We start from the raw sequence: 9,178 nt of genomic DNA, 5'->3' as shown, positions 1-9,178 counted from the left end.
ATGCTTATAAATTAAGTATTCCTAAAGCTCTCAGAAATATAACAGAAACCAAACCAAACATGTTTCAGTTTCATCTGATCTAGAAAAACACTTAGTATTAAAGCTACTATAAGTTCACTGGTTTAGAGTTATCAACACTGAATATAATGTAGACATAAAACTTTTATTCTGCCTAAGTTTATTAGCCAAATAAGCTCATGTTAATATCTCACAACACTTGTCAGCAAGAGAAAGAGCTTGAAATAATGGCTGACTTTATCTGATATCTTGATACTTTTGGCTGTGGTCTAAATATTATAGTTGGGAGCAAGTGATTTAGGTAGATAGATATAAGTTAGACAAGAGTTTTCAGGTTAACTATTTAGCAATGATTATATTTTATATTTTGTGTACTTAAAGATAGCTTCCAAAATCTTTTTAGTTAACATGAAACTTTAGAGTTCTGCTAAGTTAAATGATGAAAATTTATTGACTATCTAGATAATTTCCAAATAAGATAAAATAGTGAAATATTAATAACTGAACACAGGTTTCCTACTTATTGCAGAGAAACTAAAGATAAATTTGAGTCAATTAGTAAACAGGTCCTATGTCACATTAAAAGACTGCACTATTAAAAAGCATATTCTTCTAAAAATTATAATATAAATATACTCATAAATTTACCAATCAAAGAATATTGATGTGACAGTTCACAATTGCTTACTATTTAGTTTTCACTAAAAATTAAGGTTACTAGGGGGTCGCCTGGGGTAGCTGTGGTTAAGTGGTTAAGTAGTTAAGCTTGGCTAAGTGTCTGCCTTCAGCTCAGGTCAAGATTTCAGGGTCCTGGAATTGAGCCCCCATAAGGCTCCCTGCTAATCAGGGAGCCTGCTTCTCCCTCTCCCTCTGCCCCTCTCCCTGCTTGTCCTCTCTCTCTCATATAAAGAAAGAAAGAAAGAAAAAATAAAAAAATAAAATCTTTTTTAAAAAAAGAAATTAAGGTTACTAAGGAATAAAATTTCTAATTATATGATTAAAGCCAGTAGAAATAATGAGGGGAAACAACTCTGTGCACAAGATAAATAGGATTTCTATTTGGATAAGAAAAGGTATGAGGTATAGAGATGCATTTTTGTTAAAGGAAAAGAAAGTAAATTTGTCCCAAAAGAAAATGGTTATTTCATACTGGGAAAGGGGAAAATAAAGGAAAAATTAAATAGGAAGTTGGGAAGAAGAGAAAATTTTACCTGGTGTAATCTAGGTGGCTAAAATTGAATTGTGTTTTAAACATAAACTTTAAATCAATACTGTATTTATGTAAAACTAAAACTTAATTTCCTTTCATCTGCTAAGAGCACAAAGTTTTCTTGAACTACGGATCTCATGATAAGAGATCCTGAAGGTTTTTCTTTACTTTTTTTTTTTAAAGATTTTATTTATTTATTTGACAGACAGAGATCACAAGTAGGCAGAGAGACAGGCAGAGGGAGAAAGGGAAGCAGGCTCCACATTGAGCAGAGAGCCCCATGCAGGGCATGATCCCTGAGATCATGACCTGAGCAGAAGGCAGAGGCTTAACCCACTGAGACACCCACTGAGACACCCCGGTTTTTCTTCACTTTTTAAGTAATCTACCTAGAAAGCAAAGATTTTGTGTTTCATCAAAATGATTTCCTGTATCTCTTTATCATAAGGTCTTTGATTATTTAGGAAAACTGAGTTTTCTTAACATTAAAAGAGTTAAGTTTTGCTAACAGTTAACATAATTTTCTGTATTTGCCTTTGAAATCTTTTATTGTCTCCCTGGCTATATGGGTACTTGTGTATTATTTCATAATGATCTGTGATCTTTTCTCATCAAGTGTCCAAATATTTTGATATTTTTGACACGCTTCCCAAAATAGAATTCTAAACGAAGTTTTTTTCACCTTGAAATAACTTCGGGAATTTATAAATATGCCCTGGAACATCTCAAAAGATTTGCTCTCTCTTCTTACGGAAAGAAAGATGTTACACTACTTAGGCTCATTTGGTATGTTAAATTATACGGAAAACACTGTCAAATAAATGATACTAACCACACCTCTTTAGAATATATTTGTGTGGATAAATATTCTTAATGCAATTTTCTAGAAACTGTATGAAACTCAGAAATCTCATTATGTCCTGGCATGTTACAACTTCTAATTCTAGTTGTCTTGAAGTGTTTGTTATCTGTCACAGAAATAAGTAAATTTCCTTGTCAACTGCATTATAATAGACTCTTATCAGATCTTTAATCATGGCCATTTTTAAGCCTTTTGTCATTTACTGTTATTGTTTTTCTCTGAAGCTTCTGCAAAAGTGCTTCATCTTCCTTGAAACTTAAAAAAAAAAAAAAAAAAACTCTGAGTACAGGTTTAGTATAACTTTAAGATCACACCATTGAACTGGGTAAGAATTTCAGGGACTGAGAGAAAAACTGGATTCAAGCAAAACAAGAATCACATGGGACTGAATGCACTGATGAGATGATTATCATTTTTATGACATTTTGTTTGAAACATTCTTTTCTCTTTTCTCTTAAGGTTATCTATGACTTAGAGCAATTTGGTATAAGACATGCCTTTGTGAACAAAGATGAAACATTATCTTTTTCTCCCTACTTGATCCCACCAGAATTTGGAACTTCTCTGTGACTACTGTTAAATTCACAGCAACATAATTATTTATGTAAGTTTGATAGGAATCCATTCTTCCTGTAACAGGACACAATTGGAAGTGCAAAGCCTTGATAATATAACCAGCTTCCAACTGTGGATGTGCATAGAATCAGATATGCCTGACAGTTTTAAGAATTATGGTTGACTTTATGCAGGCAATAAAGCCCCTCAGAAAAACAGCATGGTACCTTGCTTATTACAAGGTTCCCAATAACCTAACCAGGTGAATAAAGAAGGTCCCTTCCTAGGAGGTAAAGTAACCCCAGGCTATTTGAGGGACCCAGAAAAAAAGAATTCGCCCACATCTACAGGGCATGACAGGGAAGTCTGATGGCAAGTCCTTGACTTGGTTTCCTGACCTCAAGTGGCTTTTAAGAAGTCCAATCTAAGATTCCTTATGAAAAGTCCCAGTAAAGCATATTCAAAAGAGCCTGCAATTTTATGATCACTCGCTATTCTTACTGCATTTATGTAAATAATCAAGCCAAATCTATTGAGAATAGACTTATTTGACAAATTAGTTTTTCCCTAATTATCTTTGGTAAAAATGAAGATGATTGTAGATGGACAAATTATGCTTCACTAGAAAATATAGTACTTATTTGGAAATCAGATTCTAGTCCCGTTACTTCAAGTCATGTTAATTGTCTTTAAGGTTTTGTTATTTATGTGCAAATTGGACTAGATCCTAAATTCTTATAGTTTCCGCATCTGGCTACAAATCTCCAAACTAACATTTCTAATTTTCTCCATTCCTTTGACTTGGAATTACTAAGAACTAAAATTGCCCTTTTTCCTGAAACCCTGCTAAGTAAAGAAAGATGATTTGAGATAAATTTCAGAGAAATCACAATAGCTCATGCTTAGATAGTCTACTTCTTTCCTGTTGCTCTATGAGCCACTTGGAAAGTTTACTGGTATACCCAAGGACATCAACAGAGGCATTCAAACTGCAAACCAGGAATATCTAATTGCCATTGCCTGCCATTAATCCATCTGAAGATGCTTTGAGCCTGACATCTAGAAATCATCTCAATTGGCAGCTTTCAAGACTGAGGCACTGGATTTATAATTTACTCCAACTATTAACTTTTGTTTTTCTTTGTTTCCATGGAAATGTCTTTTTTTTAAAGATTTCATTTATTTATTTGACAGACAGCGATCACAAGTAGACAAAGAGACAGGCAGAGAGAGAGAGAGAGAGAGAGGGGAAGCAGACTTCCTGCTAAGCAGAGAGCCCGATGTGGGGCTTGATCCCAGGACTCTGGGATCATGACCTGACCTAAAGGCAGAGGCCTTAACCCACTAAGCCACCCAGGCACCCCGGAAATGTTTTTTGTTTTTTTTTATATTTTATTTTTAAGTCACCTCTACACCCAACATGGGGCTCAAACTCACAACCTCAAGATAAGAGTTTGCATGTTCTTCCCAAACTAGCCAGCCAGGCACCCCCCTAAAAATGTCTCTTACTAATTTTCTTATTTATTTATTTATTTATTTGTTTGTTTGATAGACAGAGATCACAAGTAGACAGAGAGGCAGGCAGAGAGAGATGGGGAAGCAGGCTCCCCACTGAGCAGAGAGCCCGATGTGGGGCTTGATCTCAGGACCCTGAGATCATGACCTGAGCCGAAGGCAGAGGCTTAAACCACTGAGCCACCCAGGTGCCCCTCTTACTAATTTTCTGATTGCTTGTATAATATAGGCCTAACTTTGGGGGCCCACCTGCAAGACTCCTGAAATGAGACACAACTGTCCAACTGAACTGACCAATTCTCAGAACTAACAGACTGGTTCAGTGAGATACAGCAACTCAGCTTCTTGATTATGAAACTTCTTATTTAAAGTTTCATAGGAAGGAGCAGAATTTGCCACCTCAAAATGTGTATTTTGGCCTGGGATGATTTTAAGCTGTTTTTTTTTTAATATTTTATTTATTTATTTGACAGTGAGAGATCACAAGTAGGCAGAGAGGCAGGCAGAGAGAGAGGAAGGGAAGCAGGCTACCGGCTGAGCAGAAAGCCCGATGTGGGGCTTGATCCCAGGACCCTGAGATCATGACCTGAACCGAAGGCATCGGCTTAACCCACTGAGCCACCCAGGCGCCCCATAAGCTGGTTGTTTTTTAAGCAGCAGCAGACATAGGTGAAACTGTGAAAAATGAGTAGATGTTAGTTACCTTTCTCTAAAAAACATTTACATATATAAGGAAAATCTCCATTTGAAAGGGTATCTCCTCTCTGTACCAATAAGAAAGGAGGATTAAATCTCTAGGAACCCTTACCAATGGAAAAGGCCAGTACTTTAAATCTGAGTTCACAACCTTATCCTTGTTTACTATGCTTTTCCTGGTCACCTCCCATAACTGACTCCCCACCCCCAACATCTTTTCTCTTTAGTGGAAGGTGATATTTAAGGTGATGGCTTTGGCCATTTTGGGGAGTTACTCAGATTTCCTGGGTCTCTCACATGTATACAGGAGGTATACATGTTATTAATCTTCTGTGTTTTTCTTCTTTAATCTTTTCTATATCAATTTAATTAGACCAGCCAAAGAACCTAAAAGGGAAGAAGGGAAAATTTTCCACAATTACAACTAAAAATTGTTCTACTGCTTTCTCAGGAAAGTGGATGCCAAGATCATCCAATACTGCTTAACCTCTCACTGATCCCTCCAGAGATTGACTGAGAAAAGGAAAACCCACAGCATTTGAGAATCATCAATTTCGTAAAATAATAAAGGGCTACTGGTCTTAGCCCTTTCATTAAAACTAAGGTGCTACTCTTCAGTCCCATGGGAGAGCTTGGTTCTAATAATAAACTCCAAGAATATAAAGAAATAAATTGAAATTTGGGGGGGAAACATGAATAGATTCTAGAGAGACATGCCCCACAGCCCTTAGGAAGTCTTTAGGGAAATGAGGAGCCAAATAAAGCAAAATTAAGTTTAAACATCAACCTCTAGACCAAATTCTCTTGATAATTTATCAGGGTCAGTTCCAAATGGCCATGTCTAGCTATGATTTATGTTTGTTTTTGAAATGCCTAAAATACTTAATAACCAAATAAGACCTTCTCAATGAGAGATTTTTACTGAAAAAAATATTATTGTTTCATTTTTTTAAATATTTTATTTATTTATTTGACAGAGAGAGAGAGATCACAAGTAGGCAGAGAGGTAGGCAGAGAGGCAGGCAGAGAGAAAGGGGGAAGCAGGCTCCCTGCTGAGCAGAGAGCCCATGCGGGACTCAATCCCAGGACCCTGAGATCATGACCTGAGCCGAAGGCAGAGGCTTAACCCAATGAGCCACCCAGGTGCCCCCATATTAAGTTATTTTAAAAAAGCAAGAATCCTACTGCACACCTGAGGACCTCTCATCTCATTACTCTCCATTCTCTTCCCTTTATTACTGACATTTTTCAAGACCCCAGTACTTTTATCTGCTTTTAGGATCTTTTGATGCCAAGTGCCACAAAGAGTTTCTTTGAATCATTCCTGAACTTTTGGTGGATATTTACACCATCATCTATAATGAGAGCATCAGTCAAACTTATGACACTGTAATCATCAAAGTCACTGTAATAAAATGTTGATAATTAGCTGAAAGAGATAATAAATTAACAGTTCAGCTGAACAAGGAGGACGAACAAACTTAAAGAAACTACTTTTCTCTACAGGAAAAGGAAAAATCAGAAGTTCAATGACCTGTTGCTCAGCATGTTTTATTTACTTATTTTTAAAACCAGGTAAGAGAACAGTATTTGAAAGGAATGAGTAAATAACCTTTTATCTGGCAATAAAAATCATTTTATAATGCAATGTCACCTCCTTTTTTCATTGTTCATATTATAGAGTACTGACTAGAAGAAAAAGCCTCTGAAAACCTCCAGACCCTGATTAAGAATATTAGAAGTTGAATGTAATGTTAAATATAAAACAGTTCAATTCTCATATTTAATTGATGCATCATCTGAGACATAGAAGAATAGAGTACCTCTCTTATAATCACACAACAAACTGTTGAATCAGACCTGAAAATGCAGATGTCAGCTCCATGCTATTTTGATCACACTATGAACTAAACTGGGACTCAAGTTTTTGCTTTATATCAAGTTTCTCATGAAGAGAAAATTGGGACAACATAAGGAACATCAATGCATAAAACATCAAATGGGAAAGTCAAACCCATTTTTCTGCCTTAGTGGATGAGATTTTTTTTTTTTCTGATAAAGCTCTTGAGAGATGATGACAAACAGAATAAGACAAACTACAGTTCAAAATTAAGGCACATGAGACCAAAATCAACTCTGGGATGGAGCGTTCCCTGATAAAGAGGCAAATTCATCTTACTGACCAATAAGAGTCACTAAGGCAAGGCCTAAATCTACCTTTCAGCTTGAGGATCAACGTAGCAAGTAGAAACCTGAACAAAACCAGAAGGATTCAGAAAAGACTGAGAAGGACCCTCATGATTGCATTAGTATAATACCACTTATTAGATTCAACCTGAAAGTTTTCTTTACTCAGTAACTCTTTAAAATAAAACCACAAACAGTTGACTCAGAGGTAGACAGTTAATTCAATAAGGAGGAAAATAAGACAAAACAAAGCCAAAAAAGCAAGAATAAAAATATTCTGAAAGATCCCTCTTGCAAAATCAAGCACTTACTTTATCAAGCAGGAAAACACAAGGGGTTACTTGTGGCCTCCTGTTGTGGATATTTTAGTCTTAAACAGGTATGTGCCCAACTCAAGGCATTTGTGATCCTAGGAAGGCAGGACTAACATACAGGATATGGTAGTCATCCTGCTTATTCACATATTTGCTTCATTTTCTGCTCTTTAGTTTTTCTGTGCCTTGGGAGGTTGCCCCATTCACACTGCATCTCCCAGGCTCTCTCAGCTTCATTTTGAGTTCAGTTGAAGAGAAGTATTAACTGGATATAAGTGAGGAGAAAAAAGGCTGGAATCTCCTCCATTCCTTTCTTGTTCCAGAGCCACATCTTGGGTAATTTCTGAATCCCAGTATGACTAGCTCTCCTATTGGGCAGGCCCCCTTCCAAGTTCTCATAAATTTTGGCAATAGTTTTTCCAGCTCTTCCCTTTCATCTCTAAAGGTGGCAAAAATCTTCCTGCTATTGCCCCTCTGAATACCAACCATCATTTTTTGTTATTTTTTTGAAACAGCATCACTGAGGTAGAATTGTACACATTTAATGTATGTAATTTATGTTTAACATAAAAATGTATATTTATATACAATTGTGCATATAAATATATACACTAAAATCACATACATTTAATGTATATAATGCAATAAATATTTAATATAGAATATTACATATTTAATGTATACAATTTGGTGACTTTGTACACATGGATATAGCTGTGAAATCATTATATCAAGGTAATAAAGATATACCTCACCCCCAAAAGTTTCCTTGAGTTTCTTTGGAGTTTTTTGTTCTGTTACATTTTGTTTTGTGATGAGAAAACTTAACATGAGGTCCACCCACTAATATTTCTAAGTACATAGTACAGTACTGTTAACTATTAAACTATGTTGTACAACAGAGATCTCTCCAGAACTTATTCATCCTGTATAACTGAAACTTTATACCTATTGAACTTCCTTTTTCCCCCTTCCCCTACCCAGCCCCTAGCAACCATTATTCTATTCTCTATTTCTATGAGTTGGACTATTTTAGGTAGCTCATATAATGTAGTATGTATTTATCCCTCCATGACTGGCTTATTTGACTTAACATAATATCCTCCAGATTCATACATATTGCTGCTAATGGCAGGACTTCCTTTTTTAAGGAAATCCATTAATATTCCATTGTGGGACATACAGTTTTTTTCAGGGCCCTGTCAAGCAAATCACAGCCCTGCCTTAAGACAGTATTTTCCACCCTGTTTATGCTGAGTATTGCAGTTTCAGGATGGCAACAAGACAATAGGGAGCTTTGACTAGGAAAGGCTAAACAGCCTCTCACACAGAACTAGAAAGTGAAAAGACCTTGACTGGGTCACCATGTTCCAGGATTATATATATAGGCTTTTTAAGCTATATTACTTATTAGCTATTAAACTCAGAAGTTATTGGTTTTAGAATCCTGGGTCACAACTCTGAAATTAAGAAATTTGGGAATGGAACTCAAATGGGATTTCCATTACTTACACATTTGGATCTGCAAATTTTATCTCAGGAGATCTATCTACTAGGGAAGTCACTGCAATGTACAGTATAGATTTCTTCTAGTGGCTCAGGTTTACAGTCCTTTTTATCAAGTAAAAAGGTTTACAGCAGCCACCGAGTATTTTTTTTAATAAAGATTTTATTTATTTATTTGACAAAAAGAGCAAGCACAAGTTGGGGGGTGGGAGGGAGAGAGATAAGCAGGCTCCCTGGAGAGCAGGGAGTCCAAAGCAGTGCTGAATTCCAGGACTGGGGATCATGACCTGAGCCAAAGGCAGGCACTTAACTGAC

Source organism: Mustela nivalis (genome assembly GCF_964662115.1).
Source record: "Mustela nivalis genome assembly, chromosome: X".
Classification (NCBI taxonomy): Eukaryota; Metazoa; Chordata; class Mammalia; order Carnivora; family Mustelidae; genus Mustela; species Mustela nivalis.
Note: the sequence above shows the minus strand (reverse complement) of the source record.